The sequence below is a fragment of the Lathyrus oleraceus genome, chromosome 2, assembly GCF_024323335.1.
Source record: "Lathyrus oleraceus cultivar Zhongwan6 chromosome 2, CAAS_Psat_ZW6_1.0, whole genome shotgun sequence".
Taxonomy (NCBI): Eukaryota; Viridiplantae; Streptophyta; class Magnoliopsida; order Fabales; family Fabaceae; genus Lathyrus; species Lathyrus oleraceus.
In genome coordinates this window covers 470,584,682-470,602,468 of record NC_066580.1, presented here as the reverse complement: position 1 = coordinate 470,602,468, position 17,787 = coordinate 470,584,682, and positions in this window count along the sequence as shown.

The window sequence follows — 17,787 nt, the reverse complement described above, 5'->3', positions numbered from 1 at the left end:
TTGTTTCCTGGACGCTGAAATTTTGTCTATGACGGTCAAACACTGTTACAGCGTGTGTCGTAGCTTTGATGCTCTCCTCTTTCATGACCTTCATGCAACATTCACTGAATACTTGTCCGGACATTAACACTTCACTCCATCTTTCACCTCTGCTTGTGAACATAGAAGCCAACCTATAATAGGTTGATCTTACCAAGGCGGTTATGGGCAGGTTTCGAATTCCTTTGAAAACCCCGTTCATGCATTCCACAATGTTTGTTGTCATGTGGCCCCATCGACAACCACCGTCAAATGCTCTTGTCCACTGCTCTACTGGGATGTTATTTATCCATCTCCCCGCGTCTTCATTAGACAGTCGAATCTCATCACGATAATATTGAAAAGACGGTTGAGTTAAAGCATACCCAGCATTCACCACCTTCTTGCGAAGATTCTTATCTTTTATAGCACGCATGAAGTTTTGTGCAATGTGTCTGATATAGTAGACATGTGTAGAAGGAGGATCATGCCATCCGTTGTCATGGTTGTTGTAGGCACTTTCGATGGCAGCATGTCTATCAGAAATCAAACATAGATTGGCTGTGGAGCGACATGCGTTCTGAGATGTCGAAGAAAGAAACCCCATCCAGCAGCCGTTTCACCTTCAACAAGAGCAAAGGCAATGGGAAATACATTGTTGTTACCGTCTTGTGCAACTGCCATGAGCAACGTACCCTTGTATTTTCCGTATAACCAAGTGCCATCAATTTGCAGGAGAGGTTTGCAGAAAGCGAAACCTTTGATGCACGGGTCAAATGCCCAAAAGAGACGGTGAAATATTCTATTACCTGTAGCACAGGTTCCGTCTGGCATCATTGCTGGCACTATCTCCAGAATTGCCACAGTTCCTGGGACATAAGTTTTTAGTGCCCATAAAAACCGTGGTAATTCCTTGAATGAGTCCTCCCAGTTGCCGAAAACCTGCTCAACAGCCTTTGTCCTCGCAATCCATGCTTTCTTGTAAGATGGAGTATAATTATATGTTGTTCGGATATGGGATATAATTATACTCACCTTCACTGATGGGTCTTTATTTACCAATGGCAGAATGTCTCGACATATCAAAGCTGTGCTCAGTTTACGGTGATCTTGTTGAACGGTTGTTGCGACGCAACTGTGTGGTGGGTCTATTGAAGCGATCTCCCAAGAGTCATTTTTCTTCTTGTAAGATGCAGCCAAACGAAACTTAGAAAGCATGTTACGACATTCGATAACATACCTTCTAGAATCAGTGCGTTTCACCGTAAAGTCAGCAAAGTTGTTCATGTGGTATTTTTTGATTGCCAAGACACATTCCTCTTTGGTACAAAACATGTCTCCAACCTTTAATTCGCCTACTGGTCTCGGATACGGATTATAGAAGACACTGTCGGACATTTCATCGTCGTGAAGATCCATATTTGTCATATGTTGAGGAGGAATATAGGCATGAGTAGGAGGTATTGGTGGTTGTTGAGCCTCATCTTCATCGTCGTTATTCAGGATGTGATCAACCTGTATCTCAGTCTCCTCTTCTTCTTCATCAACAACATCGACCTCTACTTCTGCTTCTGGGTTGAGTTCATCTGACCATTGTGCATCATCTGCAGCATCTCCACCAGCTGGATCCTGATCTGTTAGTTGAGACTGTTGAGACGGTATACATGGTTGTAGAGTAATGTACAACTCGATACAATCCATGCCTGAATGTTCATGACTAAGAAACATGCTTTCAACATCTTCATCGTCTCGTATCTTTAGGGGGAAAAACTTGCATTGACCATTCTCAAAAAATATAGGATTCTGATATGTCATCTTTGACACAATACCTGATGCGATAAAGGATTGTATTCTTTTTTTGAAATGCAAAAAGGTTGCATTTCTCTTCATCGTGACTCTAATGGTATCAGTGTTTCTAAAACAAAAACCATGAAGCTCAGAGTCAAAAGTTTCACCGTTGCAGTGAACGTTGATACTGTATAATGATGAAGATGACATTTTGGAGATGAAAACTATTTTGCAAGTGCAGATGAATGTGAGTGAAGATGAAAAGTATTTTGCAGATGATAAGTATTAATATGAGTGAAGATGAATGTGAGTGAAGATGAAAAGTATTTTGCAGATGATAAGTATTTTGCAAGTGCAGATGAATGTGATAGTAAGACACTTAAATAGATGGTATTAGTGTCTCACATTGAAGCTAGTCTGAGATACCTTGTCAAGCATGCAAGTAATTTCTGAGATGAGGTGTCTGTCATGCAAGACAGTGTGAGTTGATGTGTCAAGCATGCTAGCTAGTCAAGAGTTGATGTGTCTGTCATGCAAGACAGTGTGAGTTGATGTGTCAAGCATGCTAGCTAGTCAAGAGTTGATGTGTCTGTCATGCAAGACAGAAGTGAGTATTCAGCATGCAGGATACTAGAGAGCCACGTGTCAGAGATGACGTGTCAATCCTGCAAGACAGTGTGAGTTGATGTGTCAACCAGGCAAGGTATCAAGAAGCTAGTCATCAGCATGCAGGAGACAAGACAGACACGTGTCGGACACCTAAGATGGTCAGAGATGATGTGTCAACCAGGCAAGGTATCAAGAAGCTAGTCATCAGCATGCAGGAGACAAGACAGACACGTGTCGGACACCTAAGATGGTCAGAGATGATGTGTCAACCAGGCAAGGTATCAAGAAGCTAGTCATCAGCATGCAGGAGACAAGACAGACACGTGTCGGACACCTAAGATGGTCAGAGATGATGTGTCAATCATGCAAGCCATCAAGAAGCTAGTCATCAGCATGCAGGAGACAAGACAGACACGTGTCGGACACCTAAGATGGTCAGAGATGATGTGTCAATCATGCAAGCCATCCATAAGTGATTTGTTCAGCATGCAGGAGACAACAATGCCACTTGTCAGACATGCAGAAGGTGGCGCCAATTGGTTTGGCGCCTACCTTTAAGGCTTGTACATGGTCGCCAATTTGAATGGCGCCCCCATGGAGTCAGTCCTCGAAACCAAGCATTCAGAACTAGCCTTGCATGCATGTGCCCTAGGGTGTTGCCAATTTGAATGGCGCCCCCACTTTAATATTGCACATGGTCGCCAAATGAGGTGGAGACACCATACAAACACAATTTTTCATGCACTCCTCCATTTGCCTATAAATTGATCCACTCCTTCAACAATTCTTCCACACCAACATTCTCACTACTTCATCTACATTTCTCACTACTTCTTTTACAATTTCATCTTCAACAAAATCTTCCATTTTCATCTACACCAACTCCCCAACAATATGTCTTTACTCACAATGGGCGAAGCACACAGAGGAACAGTTGCAAACATCGCGACATACGTAAGTTTTTTCTTATACTTCTTTTTTATGTTTCATCTCCACCAACCCCATTTTATTTTTAAATACCGACTTAGTCAAGTGTTACATTATTTCTATTATAGGAGGTCTCAAGGTTTCGAACTCGAGTCCACGAATTTGTCCCAATGGACCCGATGATTCAACCTTATGTTGAACTCGCCGGTTTTGGTCACCTTAGCAAAATTATGTCTTGGTCTATAGATAACAAGTTCATTCTAGCCTTATGCGAAAGATGGAGGCCAGAGACACACACATTTTGGTTTCCAACCGGTGAGTGTACCGTGACGTTAGAAGACGTCTACATGCTTTTAGGACTACGAATTGAAGGCAAAGCTGTTAATGGTAAGACCAACTATGCAAATTCAATTTGCATGGAGCTTTTAAACACTGATTTGTTAGATGATAATGCTAGGGGACAAGGTATACTACTTTCACGCCTAAAGTCATATTATAATAGTTTTTATTTAGATGAGCATTCTACCGAAGATGCTCGAATCATCAAAACTAGGTGTTACATTATGTTGTTACTAGGATCCTTTTTATTTCCCGAAGGTAGTGGTTCTAACATGCATATTATGTACTTACCTTTACTTAGACATATAGATAGAATAGGTAGTTATAGTTGGGGATCCGCATGTCTAGCCTATCTCTATAGTTCTTTGTGCAAAAACTCCCACAAAGATACTTCTACATTTTCTGGATGTGCTGTTTTGCTACAAGCATGGGGATGGTCAAGACTACCGTCTCTAGCACCGGTCAATAGCAACCCCTTCACTTTTCCATATGCAAAAAAGTAAGTTGTTTAAATTGCTATATCTTTACTTCCTTCCTTACAGTTTATTACCCATAACTAATTTATTTTAACTTTTTGGTGTAGATGGTCGGCACGCGGTACGAATTACAGCAGATGTCCGAGACATTGTATTACTCAATATCGCAACCTGTTGGATCACCTTCGACCGGCAGACGTAAGCAAAATAATTTCATTATTTCTTCATATTATGTTGACTTTTTCTACATTCATTTAAATCCTATCGTCTTTAACATTTCAGTTCATTTGGCGTCCATACCTTAATATGGATCATGAGCATCAGATAAACCCTGAAGATGCAGCCGTATGGACAACATGCACACCGATAATACAGTTCACAACAGTGGAGCTGCACAACACCGACCGTGTGAAGCTGCAGTTTGGTATGGTCCAGAATATCCCAGATCCCCCAGCTAGCCTAGGAGAATGGCATATGCGTAAAGTGAACGACCAATGGAACTACAACCCTTGGCAAACCTTCGCAAGATCAGAGTGTCGCAAGTGGAAGCACCGTCATGACCATGTCTTAACTGACGCAGTCATGCCAAATGAGGTAAAACCAAGTCGTACTTATATGGCTTGGTATAGATCAGTTGGATTTCAATTTATCGCCGATGATATGTACCTCTACGACCCACGCCAGACAAGTTACACACAAGAAGGATCAACATCTAACCCCCAACAACATTCTCAGCCCGGTTACTCACAACCACCTATCCGACAAACTTTCCGTTCCACAAACACACAAACATACAACCAAAACATGCCATTCACCCAACCCCAAAACCAAGAACATCCCCTATACCACCACCAATAAATGGACCATCAACCTTCGACCGAACATCGCTTCGCACCCACACCATCACCCTACCAAAGTCGCCTTACCCAAAATACTAACCGCCCCATCACCTACCGTAGCCAAGAACCCCAAACATCACAATACCAAAACATCCCACAACCATATCTCTTCCAAACACCCCAACAACCTTTCCAACCTTTCCTAGACCCATCATTGTCACCCATGTCCCCCTTCAACCGTCCCGGTCGCCCATCCATGAGTCAACCACACCCCAACTTCTCTGGCATGGGTCATGAGCTCAGCTACGCCGGTACACCATCATTGAATACTGAAGACTATGCTGAGTTGGCTGAATACCTCAACGGATCTTCTCCTGTAGGAGGTAATGACGCTCCTGGACCATCAGATGAACAAACACCGGTGCAGAATCGTCAACGTGGGTTAGGGCCAAGGGTTAGGGTAGCTAGGGGATGTGGGACCGGAGGTCGGTTAGGTGATCCCGGTCATCACCATTAGGATTCTTTGTGTAAAATCCAAATTTTATTAATATCAATTCGTATTATGTCAAACTTATCTTTGTGTAAACTCCAAACATTAGGTTTCTTTCATAATTCTAAAATAAACACATATCATAATACAAAAATTTATAGGTCAGAAACCCTAATTCAAGGACTTGTTATTGTTATGTTGAAGGGCTTGAATTTGGTCTCTTTTGGCAAAATTCACATACACATATTTTGACAGAAACCCTAATTTTGGGTCAAGTTCGCAAGGACCTACCTCACTCATTTTTAATTATTTTGAGGTGGGACCAAGTGCATTGGAAATTTTAAGGTGTCTACTTCACTTCTTATGTTGGACAAAAATTCATAACTCTAACACAAACACATGCAATAATACAAAACATTATAGGTCAGATAACAGATAAAATGTCAAAGAGTCCAACTTCAGGTGCCCATACCTAACTCATAAAAATTGCAAATGATGCAAAACTTTAGTCCAAATTCATTATCTTGAAAAGATCTACAACTTTTATGTTGAAGGTTTTGTCATTTGAGGCTTTTATCATTCAAACTAAAGGGCTTGAAGTTGGTCCCTTTTGGCAAAATTCACATACACTTGTTTTGACATAAACCCTAATTTTGGGTCAACTTCGCAGGGACCTAACTCACTCATTTTTTATTATTTTGAGGTGGGACCAAGTGCATTGGAAAATTTAAGATGTCTAGTTCAAATGTTATGTTGGACAAAAATTCATATTCCTAAAAGAAACACATGCAATAATACAACACATTATCGGTCAGATAACAGTTGAAAAACTCAGAAGTCCAACTTCAACTGCCCATAACTTCCTCTTAAAAAATCCAAATGATGCAAAATTTATATCCAAATTCATTTTCTTGAAAAGATCTACAACTTTCATGTTGGAAGTTTTTTCATTTGAGGCTTTTTTAAGGGAGGCGCCAATTGGATTGGCGCCCCCTCTTAAAAATTACACACAGGCGCCAATTGGATTGGCTAGGGCAGGTGCCCTAGCCAATCCAATTGGCGCCTCCTTGCAATTTTTAAGAGGGGGCGCCAATCCAATTGGCGCCTCCCTCTAAAAATGGGGTATATTGAGAATTTTTTTGAAAACTGGATTATTTTGGGAATTTCTTCGAAAATGTGGGTTATCTCGATAAATTTGCCAACCTTTGGTCCCTAAAATATAAAATATAGAAAATTGGAGATTAATTTTGAATTAACAAAAAATTGTATGGAGTAAATTTATTAAAAGTATATTTTGTCAGGGAAGAGAAGAAGTCACTATATAAACTTTTAAGATTGATATGATTTGTGATAAGTTCGCATATATATTAGTTTATTTTTGGGGAAGTATGATATAATGTGATATACTTTTGATGTTTGTGTTTTAAGTAATTCTCATCCAATTTATCATATTCAGGAATGAAGTCGGTGGATTAGATTGTTGATAAAATATATTTTTGAGTTTATAACATGTTTTATGATTTATAAATTCTTATATTTAAAAATATTTTTTGATAATAATTATATCTTTTTGACGAATTGATGATTTTTTTAAATTTTATTTATGTAATCTTAAATAGGAATATTAAATATTAATAACTTTTTATGTTATTATTTTATAATTATAAGTTAATTCAACTGCTGATTTTATTAAATATTGTATAAATTCAATCAATTAAATTAATTTATTATAAATTATCAATTAATTTAATAATTATTACTATAAATTAAACTTGTATGAACTAATTTAGCAATTATATGCTATTTCTTTTTATCTTTTGACAACCCTAACTTATTTTTCTTAATATGATTGAGTCAGACTCTATTATACATGTGGGCACACCTTTTCCATTTTGCAGTTCACTATAATTGAAGTATGATCATAGTCATTGTTTTACTATTATCAATACATTTAAGGTCTTTTATGAAGTATTTCTTTTTTAAATTCATTATTCAATTTTGTAATTCTCATCCATGTTTACACCACATTTTAACACTTCCATTCTCTTTGGTTTTTGTTCAACAGATGAATTTTAAAATAACTTATAGACATGCTCACATGTCCTTGTCTACGTTGTGTTTTTTTTTCTTTTTTTATTAAATAAAGATTTAAATATTTTTTTATACATTTTAAACAATTGATTTCCTTATTATAAAATCAATTATTTTGCTCTTTTAATTTTGATTGCATTTGGATTTATATGGTCTCATATTCAATTTTGCTTATGTGTCAACTTCATTAATAACGTGACTGATATTATTTAGATTCATGTCAGTAATTAATGATATTTTAATATTCACATGAATATTTTAATTTAGAAAATATTAAAAACAAATTATAAAATCAGGATTGAAAATGTTTCATCCCCCGATTCACATTCTTCGTTCTTTAGGAATGAAAAAACCCTAATCCCCTTTTGACAACCATCCTTTCAGAAGAAGTGACAAATCCCTAATCCCCCAATCGCCTTCAAGTGTGTGTATCGTCCAAAACAAAGTTGTGAAGTTGTGTTTCAGAGTTGAGGTTTGACGAAGATGAAGAACTCAGAAAGTCAAACTGAGGGAAATGAAGGGGTCAAATACTGTGTAAGGTATGTATCTTTGTCCATGTGGTCCTGTTAGTTTAGTTTTGTTAAAGTATTCTTGTGATCCTATTATGTTAGTTTTCTTAATGTATTCTTGTGGTCCCTGGTGTTAGTTTATGTTTGTTTGATTTCATATTTGTCAAAAAAAAATCAGGCCAGCTAAGACTAATAAGATTAGGTGGAGAATACATCATAGGGAAAATTAGTTGAGACACCTATTAAGTGCTATGTAAATGGGGAAGTTATTGAGATGAACTGGAGTTGGGATGTCGATTATATGTCGTACATGAAATTAGAGGATGCGATTAAGAGTGAGGGTTACGTAAATATAAAGTCCTTTTGGTATTGGAACCCTGCATATAGCTTTTCTCGTGGTCTTAGACCCTTGAACAATGATCAGGATGCATTACAATTTTCAAAAGACATTGTAGGCTATGATGTAATAGATGTGTATGTGGAGCATGTTGGTGTAAGCCCTAGATGCCAATACTTTTGGTATTTGTATCGAATTATTTATTAATAATAAAAGGTTTTTACTTTATTATGTTTGTTTAATAAAGTTCATAGAATAGATAGTCTGTTTAATGTATCAAGTGTGACTTAATCATGAGGTTCCATTAAACATAAGGACATTATTCTTAAAGTATCCGCAATCGAGCTTTGTTGTGAAGTGGGATAACATTAAAGCATTAAGACTGTTATGTATATATATTGATGATCACATCTCATGGATCATGGATAAGGAGTTATTAAGTCTTAAACATAGGTATGAATATTAGGAGTAATATTTATACTGGATTGACCCGCTATGAGAACACCATATAGAATGTTATGCAAAGTGTCATAAGTTATTCTCATGGTGATAGTGGTGTATACCACCCTTCGACCTGAAACCACTATGGACCCTAGATGTAGAGTCGAGTGCTTTATTGTTGATCAAACATTGTCTGTAACTGGATGACCATAAAGGAAATTTATGGGTACTCCACAAAGCATGCTGAGGGACATGAGTGACTTAGATGGAATTTCCCCATCCTGCGTAGCAGGATAAATGCCTACGGACCCAATATTGAACTGAACAAGGATGACACGGTTTATGCCTTGTGTTCAATATAGACATAGGGGAAAAAGAGTAATTGTACACATAAGTATTATCACAAAAGGATTTGTCAGATCACATGACATTTTCGTGTCTTGGGTAGCAGTGATGTGTTGCTAGATATCACTCACTGTTTATTATGTTAAATACGTGATTTAATATAATTGCTAATGTTGCGAAAACCTATAAGGTCACACACAAAAGGACAGATTGATGAGAGATAAAGTAACTAAGGAACATTGTAAGGTACGATGCACTTAAGTGAATTGTTGAACATCGTAAGGTACGGTGTACTTAAGTAGAATACGAAATATGGTAAGGTACCACACGCTTAAGTGATTTTGGCATATCATAAGATATGTGCCACATACACTTAAGTGGGCTTTTTAGCTTGCAGCGCACACAAGTAGTTCTATAAATAGAACCCTTATGCTGAAGCATTTGTCCAGTTGTAATTTCGTTTCTCTCTCTCTCTCTCTCTCTCTCTCTCTCTCTCTCTCTCTCTCTCTCTCACACACACACACACACACACACACACACACACACGCACACACACACACACACACACACACACACACACACACACACACTCAAAGCCTTCATTCGTAGTAGCTAGCACTGAGATTGAAGGAATCCGTTCGTGTGGACTGAGTAGAGGCGTTATCACCCCTCAACGTTCGTGATCGCTCCGTAGATCTGCATCAAAGGTTTCAATCTCCACAAGAGGTAACGATTCTATCACTGATCATGCCCATTCGTAAGGATCTCTAAAGGAGAAATTTTTAAATTCCACTGCATTTTGGATCGCAATTCTTCTTCAGTGGTATCAGAGCCACTTACAAAACCATGCATCTGATAGCTATTTATTTTCTGAATTTTCTGTATTAATACGATTAAAAGACAGAATGAATCAAAGAATAAACGAGTAATTAAATTTGGCATCATGTGTGTACGATTTGGATGATTGATGTTGACTATGCTACAGAATCCGACGTTGGTATGGAGAAGTAGTGATACATCAATCGTCCATAGGTTACACAATTGAGATCGATCAAGTTATATATATGATATAAGGAATTCTGATGCAAAATACGGTATATATGATATACTGTTTCTCTTTCGTTCATTCAAACACGTGGTTGTTTTCCTTTGAGCGATCAATGGTCACTTGCTTCGGAATCCGACGAAAGTATGGTGAAGCAATGACGTGTTGATCAATCATACTGAATTAACAATCAAGGTGTATTTGACGGTATGAAATTGGTGCATTAGGGTTCACGGCGGTACTAGGGTTGTGCTGTCAAAGAGTTATGCGATTAGGGTTGTGACTGCGCAAGAGTTGTGCTTTAAAGTATCAAGTGTTGATGCGAAAAATGACGTCGATTTCAAATGAATTGTTTAAAATTTTGCGTCGGACAACGGAACCCCCGACTAACTCTGCGTAGTGTGATCGGTTGCCAAAATTTAATTTGGTTTATTTAATTAACAGAATTTAAATTAATAATAATAATGTGTTTATTATTATTGTCTTGTGGTGATCGGTTATGGCGCTAGTTTTCCTTTATTTTGTTTTGGGATTTTAAAATACGACATGTGTGTCGTGCCTCTCTTTTAATCTCTTAATGTAACTTCTTTTCTCATCTCACTCCCTCGTATGTAAAACGAGTTTTTTTATGTAATGTAATGTTATGAAGAAAGAGAAGAATACAATATCAAAGGAGGACAACCTTGAAGATCTTGCTTGGAGAAGCTTAGATCGTTATTAGGTTAACTTAGGTTCTCTCATTGGCTTGGGAGAACAATTGCGCTAGGGGCCATAACTGTTTCATTGTGAATGTATGTTGAGGCATGTGAGAGACGATTTATATGATAAATAAGCCGATGAGATCAGAATAATTGCAAATTCCCTCAAATTAAATATTAAGTTTATGCTTTCCAAGTTTTATCACTCATCAAGACTAGTATCGAATAATGTAAGTTTCGCCTACGCGAGGTGCATATTCTATATTAGTAAGGTGCGATGGGATAATTGTAATATCCAATTTCTAAAATAATGGGTCAAACTTAACTAAATAAATTATAATAAGATTATATATGTTTAGAAGCAAGAGTTGGAAATGATCCATGTGATGGATTGGAATAAGGAGTTATTCACCCAACTAAAATATTCGAGAATTGTATTAGATACAATTAGAAGGAGTTCCTACCTAAATAACTTAGTTTTGTGTAATCCGCCTACGCGGACTTAAAACAAAGTGAAATATGGATCTCGACCCACTAGAAAATCTTCCAACGGGATTTTCCGAATCAAATGGTGAGGGTCATTTGTTTTGAGTAAAATAGTGGGAGCATATTTAGTTAAAGGCCTAATTAAATATATTATTGATACTTATATTTTCATTATTTTCATGTAGATTACCATGACAACAAACAACTCTAACAACACTTTATGATCAATCCTTGATAAGGAAAAATTGTCTCGGACAAATTTTCTGGATTGACACCGAAATCTGAGGATTATCCTCAAACATGATAGAAAGTTGTATGTCTTGGAGAAACTTGTTCCTGAAGAGGAACCTCCTAGTTCTGCACCTAAGGAAGAAAGAGATGCTTATAAGAAGCATGTCGGTGATGTCAATGAAACTGCTTGCCTCATGCTAGCTACTATGAACTCAGAGTTGCAAAAGCAACATGAGAACATGGCAGCGTTCGATATGATCGAACACCTGAAGATGCTTTATCAAGAGCAGGTGAGGCATGAAAGGTTTGAAGTTTCAAAAGCTCTTTTTCAAGGCAAGTTAGTTGAGGGAGCCTCTGTAGGTCCCCATGTGCTCAAGATGATTGGGTATGTGGAGAACCTTGAGAGGTTGGGTTTTCCCCTCGGAAAGGAACTTGCGACTGATTTGATCTTGCAATCGTTGCTAGATAGATTCAGTCAATTTGTCCTTAATTTCAATATGAATGATATTGTCAAATCTCTTCCTGAACTGCTAGCCATGTTAAGAACTGCTGAGCAGAATTTGAAGTCAAAAGGGAAGTCCATTCTGATGATTGGAAATGGAAAGAGACAGAATAAAAGACCCACCAAACAGGGTGATAAAGGGAAAGGCAAGGAAGTTGCCAAACCCAAACCATTGTTGCTGCTTTGAAGCCTAGTGGAGGCATAGCAAAGGAAGACACATGCTTCCATTGCGGTAAGACCGGACACTGGAAGAGAAATTGTCCAAAGTACTTGGAAGATAAGAAGAATGGAGTAGAGACTTCAACTTCAGGTATTTTTGTTATTGAAATTAATTTATCTACTTCTGCATCATAGGTATTAGATAATGGATGCGGTTCTCACATTTATACCAATGTGCAGGGGCTAAAAAGGAGTAGAGATTTGGCAAAAGGTGAAGTTGACCTACGAGTTGGCAATGGAGCAAATGTTGTTGCTTTAGCCGTAGGAACTTATGTATTCACTTTACCCAGTGGTTTAATAATTCAGTTAGAGAACTGTTATTATGTACCTGCAATTAGCAGGAATATTATTTCCGTTTCTTGTTTAGACAAGTTTGGTTTTTCATTTATAATAAAGAACAATTGTTGCTCCATTTATTTGAATGATATATTATATGCTACTATATAAATGAACAATGGACTATATGTCATTGATCTTGAAATGCCTATTTATAACATTAATACTAAAAGGATGAAACCTAATGTGTTAAATCCAACTTACCTTTGGCATTGTCGATTAGGCCACATAAATGAGAAAAGCATTTCCAAACTCCATAAAGATGGACTCTTTTGATTATAAATCATATGAGACATGCAGATCTTGTTTAATTGGAAAGATGACAAAGTCTCATGCATTCACAGGAAAAGGTGAAAGAGCTAACGATCTTTTGTCCCTCATACATACTGATGTATGTGGACCACTGAACATACCAGGCAAATGAGGTTTCCAGTACTTCATCACATTTACTGATGATTTCAGTAGATATGATTATGTGTATTTAATGAAACACAAATCGAAGTCCTTTGAAAAGTTCAAGGAATTCAAGAATGAAGTACAAAACCAACTAGGTAAGAATATTAAAACTCTTCGATCAGATCGAGGTGGTGAGTATTTAAGCCTAGAGTTTGATGACCATCTGAAAGAGTGTGGGATCATATCCCAACTTACTCCTCCTAGAACACCCCAATGGAATGGTGTATCTGAGAGAAGAAATTGAACCTTGTTAGACATGATCCGATCCATGATGAGTCACGCTGATCGTCCAAACTCCTTTTGGGGACATGCACTATTGACAACAGCTTACACACTTAACAGTGTTCCATCCATAAAGGTTGAGAAGACACCATATGAGATATGGAGTGGAAAGAAACCACACATGTCTTACATGAAGATTTGGGGTTGCGAAGTTTATGTGAAATGACAAATTTCAACTAAGCTTGAGCCCAAATCTGACAAATGCTTATTTGTGGGGTACCCTAAAGAAACAAGAGGGTATTACTTCTACAATCCTTCTGAGAGAAAAGTGTTTGTCGCTCGAACTAGAGTTATCCTATAAAGGATTTTATTTCCAAAGGAATCAATGGGAGGAAAGTAGAGCTTGAAGAAATTCAAGAATCACAAAGCATTGATACACCTATGGAGGAATTAGAGCAGGAAACACAAGTAGTTGTGGAAGAGCAACCTGCTCAAGTAGAACAAGACCAACGTAGGTCAAGCAGGATACATCACCTACCTGAGAGATATGGATATCTCATAACTTATCAAGGTGATATATTACTCATGGATTAAGATGAGTCTGTGACCTACCAAGAGGCCATAATTGGTCCCGAGTCTGAGAAGTGGCTAGAAGCCATGAAGTCTGAAATGGATTCCATGTACACAAACCGGGTTTGGACCTTGGTAGAGCCTCCTATAGAAGTTAACCCTATAGGATGCAAGTGGGTCTTTAAAAAGAAGACTAACATGGATGGTAAGGTAGATACCTATAAGGCAAGACTGGTTGCAAAAGGATATAAACAAATTCATGGGGTTGACTATGATGAAACCTTTTCACTAGTTGCGATGCTTAAATCTGTTAGAATTTTACTTGATATCGTGGCATATCATAATTATGAAATATGGCAGATGGATGTCAAAACTGCATTCCTTAATGGGAATCTTCTTGAGGATGTGTACATGACACAGCCTGAAGGATTTAACATGCTAGAAGAAGCCCAAAAGATATGTAAGTTACAAAGATCAATCTATGGATTAAAGCAAGCTTCCAGAAGCTGGAATCTTCATTTTGATGAAACAGTAAAACAATGTGGATTCATCAAGAATGAAGATGAGCCTTGTGTCTACAAGAAAGTTAGTGGGAGCATGATCATCTTCCTGGTATTATATGTAGATGGCATATTACTCATTGGAAATGATGTCCCTACCCTACAACAAGTAAAGTCTTGGTTGGGGAAATGCTTTTCTATGAAAGACCTAGGTGAAGCAGCCTATATATTAGGAATTAGGATCTATAAAGATAGATCACAAAAACTGCTTGGCCTAAGTCAGAGTACATACATAGATAAAGTGTTGAGACGCTTTAATATGCATGATTCCAAGAAAGGATTCATACCTATGCAACATGGCCTGTGTCTATTAAAAACAAAATCCCCTTCAACGAAGGAAGAAAGGGATTGCATGAACAAGATTCCATATGCATCTGCAATAGGATCTATCATGTATGCCATGTTATGTACTCGACTAGATGTCTTGTATGCTTTAAGTGCAACGAGTAGGTACCAATCTGATCCCAGTGATGCTCATTGGGTAGCTGTCAAGAATATCCTTAAGTATTTGAGAAGGACTAAGGACTCATTCTTGATATATGGAGGTCAGGAAGAGCTTGTTGTAATCGGATACACCGATGCTAGCTTCCAGACAGATAAGGATGACTTTAGATCGCAATCTGGTTATGTGTTTTGCTTAAAGGTGGCGCTGTGAGCTGGAAAAGTTCAAAGCACGATACAATTGCTGATTCTACAACTGAGGCCGAGTATATTGCTGCCTCAAGTGCAGAAAAGGAAGTTATTTGGATTAAAAAGTTCATTAGTGAACTTGGCATAGTTCCTAGAATTGTGGATCCCATTGATCTCTATTGTGATTACAATGGTGCTATCGTACAAGCTAAGGATCCTAGATCTCACCAACGATCTAAACACATACTTAGGCGTTATCTCCTCATTCGAGAGATAATAGATAAAGGAGATGTGAAAATATGCAGAGTACCTACACTTGACAATATTGTTAACCCACTAACAAAGCCTCTTGCACAGCTGAATCATGATGGCCATACTAGATCTATGGGCATTAGGGGTATGCCTGATTGGCTCTAGTGCTAGTGGGAGATTGTTGGTGTAAGCCCTAGAGGCCAATACTTTTGATACTTGTATCGAATTATTTATTAATAACAAAAGGCTTTTTCTTTATTATGTTTGTTTAATAAAGTCCCTATAATAGATAGTCCGTTTAATGTATCAAGTGTGACTTAAACATGAGATCCCATTAAACATAAGGACATTATTCTTAAAGTATCCGCAGTCGAGCTTTGTTGTGAAGTGGGATAACATTAAAGCATTAAGACTGTTATGTATATAGACTGATGATCACATCTATGGATCATGGATAAGGAGTTATCAAGACCTAAACATAGGTATGAATATTAGGAGTAATACTTATACTGGATTGACCCGCTATGAGAATACCATATAGAATATTATGCAAAGTGTCATAAGTTATTCTCATGGTGATAGTGGTGTATACCACCCTTCGACCTGAAACCACTATGGACCCTAGATATAAAGTCGAGTGCTTTATTGCTGATCAAACGTTGTCCATAACTGGATGACCATAAAGACAGTTTATGGGTACTCCACAAAGCATGCTGAGGGACATGAGTGACCTAAATGGAATTTGCCCATCCTGCGTAACAGGATAAATGTCTACGGGCCCAATATTGAACTGGACAAGGATGACACGGTCTATGCCTTATGTTCAATATAGACATAGGGGCAAAAGGGTAATTATACACACAAGTATTATCACAAAAGGATTTGTCATATCACATGACATTTTCGTGTCTTGGGTAGCAGTGATGTGTTGCTAGATACCGCTCACTGTTTATTATGTTAAATACGTGATTTAAGATAATTGCTAATGTCGCGAAAACCTACAGGGTCACACACAAAAGGACGGATTGATGAGAGATAGAGTAACTAAGGAACAACGTAAGGTACGGTGCACTTAAGTGAATTGTAGAACATCGTAAGGTACAATGTACTTAAGTAGAATACAAAATATGGTAAGGTACCACACGCTTAAGTGATTTTGGCATATCATAAGATATTGGCCACATACACTTAAGTGGGATTTTTAGCTTGCATCCCACACAAATAGTTTTATAAATAGAACCCTTGTGTAGAAGCATTTGTGCAGTTGTAATTTCGTTTCTCTCACTCACTCAAAGCCTTCATTCGTAGCAGCTGGCACTGAGATTGAAGGAATTCGTTCGTGTGGACTGAGTAGAGGCATTGTCACCACTCAACGTTCGTGATCGCTCCGTAGATCTGCATCAAAGGTTTCAATCGCCACAAGAGGTAACAATTCTATCACTGATCATGCCCATTCGTAAGGATCACTAAAGGAGAAATTTTTAAATTCCGCTGTGTTTTGGATCACAATTCTCCTTCAGAGCATATTGTGGGGATTACTGATATTGTTTATGATAGTGAAGTAGATGCTAACATTGATAATGATGGTGAAGATGATGTACAATGCACTAGGTTTAAAAGTGCAGATGTTATTGAGGAAGATGGTGAATTAGATGCTAACATTGAGGTCGATGGTGAAGAAGCACCTAATGGTGTTGTTGAAGAAGTTACTATTGATCCTAATGTTGTTACTGAAGAAGTTACTACTGATGTTAACAATGAAATTAGGCAAGAAGGTATTGATGAGGATTATGTTGCAAGTGAGGGTAGTTTTAAGGATAATGAGTTTCAATTTAGTGAAAAATCTTAGGAGAGTGAGATGGACTAGACTAAGGTACTTCCCCAAGAGACTTTAGGTGAGGTTTCTAGCTGCCAAAATAAGAAATACCCGACTGAGATGGTTCATGATGAGAGTGAGGATTCAAATCATTTATATACAACTCTAGGGAGTGATGATGAGGATATGGGAATGAAGTACCCTACCTACAAGTCTGGTCAGGGAATGAAGTTTCAGCTTTGGATCATGTTTACTAATAAAGAAATGATAAGGGATGTTATCAAGGACTATGGCATGGAAAATCAGTAGAATGTATTCATTAAGAAAAATGATTCCATAAGGATTATGGTTAAATGCACTAATGGTTGTAAGTTCTACATGAGATTTAGCAAAAGGATTGGCAACCAGTTTTGGAAAGTTACAACTTTAATTGAAGATCATACATCCCATAGGACTGCTGACAACAGGAGTGCAAAGACAAAGTGACATGCCAACAGTTTACAAACATCCTTAGGCATAGTCCTCATATGCAACCATCAGGCATCATAGCTGAAG